The sequence below is a fragment of the Petaurus breviceps genome, unplaced genomic scaffold (assembly GCF_028583685.1).
Source record: "Petaurus breviceps papuanus isolate PSGF00001 unplaced genomic scaffold, PetGlider_PUasm1.0 182, whole genome shotgun sequence".
Lineage (NCBI taxonomy): Eukaryota > Metazoa > Chordata > Mammalia > Diprotodontia > Petauridae > Petaurus > Petaurus breviceps.
In genome coordinates, this window is record NW_027185786.1 from 5,104,675 (window position 1) to 5,107,340 (window position 2,666).

Here is a 2,666-nt window from a genome sequence, read left to right on the forward strand (position 1 = left end):
TCTCTCTCTCTCTCTCTCTCTCTCTCTCTCTCTCTCTCTCTCTCTCTTCCCTCCTTCAAAGAAGGGAGCAGGTGAAGGAAGAAAGGAAAAAGATGTGGCTATGACAGAGCAAAATAGAAGTTAATAATCGTAAATATGAATGTGAATGGGACTAATTCATCCATAAAACAGAGGAGGGAGAAGAATGGATTAGAAAGCAGAATCCAATAGCATACTGTTATCAAAAATACACTTGAAACATAAAGATTCACAGAGTTAAAATGAGGATTCATAAAAATAATTTATTATGCTTCAAGTTAATTAAAAAACACAGAGATAATAATAAGAATTTAAGAAAAGGCAACAGTAAAAACAGGCATAGTTAAAGTGGATAAGCAGGGCTCAAAAGAATTATCAATAATTGAATAATATCAATACTTGATATGGATGCAGTAAATGGCATAACATCTAAGTACTTAAAGGAAAATTTCATCAAATTACAGGGAGTGAAATCATAATAATTAGGTATTTCAGTTTGTCCCTTTCAAAACTAGACAAATCTAGCAAAAATATAAACAGGAAATAAATTAAGGAGCTAGCTTGGCAGAACTGATTGTTCAATTTTCATTTGACAAATGTTACAAATCAGGACTTGATTTATTGTTTTGTTGATTGTTTAGACTGAAAACAAGTGCTGAAGAAAATGTTAATAATTAAGATTAAATCTAAAGGTGTATTGTGTGTACATTTTTTTTTTTGGTGGGCAAGAGAGCAGCACATTCCTAATTCTATCAAAATCCTTGTATAAGACAAATATGATCCTCATGCTTAAACCAGGGAGAGATAAATTGGAGAAAACTATAGATCACTTCTAATGAATATCAGTACAAAATTGTTGAATAAAATCTTAGCAAAGAGGCTACAATAATATATTTAAAAAATATATACTACAGCAAACCTGGATTTATATCAAGAATATAGGATTGCAGGCAGCCAGGTGGCTCAGCGAGTAAAAGCACTGGCCCCAGTGTCGGGATGACATGGGGATCGAATCCAGGCTCAGATACTTAGCACCACACCCAGAAATAAGTGGCCGTGTAACCTTGAGCAAGTTACTTAACCCCAATTGCTTAACAAAAAAAAAAGTAAAACAAAAAGAATATAGGATTGGTTTGATATTAGGAAAAACATAAATGGTCATATTAATAACAAAGAATAATAATCACATAACTATAGTAATAAAAAAAGAAAAAGTTTTTGACAAAATGTAATATAGCTTTAAAACATTTAGAAACAGGAATAAATTAGTCATTCCTCATATATGTATATATATACACACATGTATATATACACATCTAATAATAAATATAAAATAATGTTTAAATAATATCTATTTAAAGTCAAGATAAGCATTATCCATAAGAAAGAGGCCTTTCTAATAAGATCAGGGCAACACAAGAACGTGTCTTGTCATCACTATTATTTGATACAGAAGTAATATTTATAGCAACAAGATAAGAAAATGAAATAAAGGGCAAAATAGGCAAAGAAGAAACAAAATTATCACTTTTTTGCAATGATATGATGTCTTATTATAGAATGCTCAAGATTCAACTAAAATAAATTTAAACAATTTATTACTTTAGTAAAATAACAGAATATAAAATAAACCTACACTATCAGCTTTTCTATATATTACCACTAAAACCCAGTGGGAAGAAATAGAAAAAATATTACTTGGGAAATAACTACTAAATATGTAAGAAATCTTGGAATTTACTTTTATAAACACACAGGAATTATATGAACAAAACTACTGAACACTCTATAGAAATAGTTTAACTTGAATAGTTGGAAGGATATTATTTGTTCATAATTGGACCCTGCCAATGTAATAAAAATGATAATATGACCTAAATTAATTTATAGATTCAGTGCCATCAATCAAATTATCAAGGAGTTACTTTATAAAACAACAAAAATAATAATGAAATATATCTGGAGGAATAAAAAGTCAAGAAGCTCAAGGGAAATAATGAAAAGAAGTAGGAAGAAAGAGGGTCTAGAAGTACCATATTTTTAACTTTACTAAAAGACAGTAGTCATCAAAAATATTTGTTACTGGTTAAGAAATAGAAAATCAGTGGAACATATTAGGTACACAAGAACCAAAGGCAATCTAACATAGTAGCACAGTGTTCAATAAACCCAAAGACTCCAAATACTGGGGTAAAAACTATCTGAAAAAAATTTGTTAGGAAAAACTGGAATGCAATCTGGCAGAAATTAGATTTAGATTAGCATCTCATACTGCCACATACACTATATTAAATTTCATATGGATACAAGACATAGATCTAAAAGATCATAAAATAAAACAACTGGGAAGGAAATGCATTTCTCATTTTGGATGGGGGAAGAGTTCTTGACCAAAAAAGGGAAAGAAAGGATCAAATAAAAAAAACAACTTTGCACCAACAAAATCAATGAAGAGAGAATTAAAATGAAAGCAGTTAATGGGAAAATATTGGCAGGAAATAACCATTTAAAGTTCTGATATCTAAGACATATAGGGAATTGATGGAAATGTATAAGGAGAACCATTTTCCAATAGACAAATAATAAAAAGAATAGGAATAGATGATCCTCAAAAGAAGAACCTTGACGGCAGAGACTGTATTGCCTCT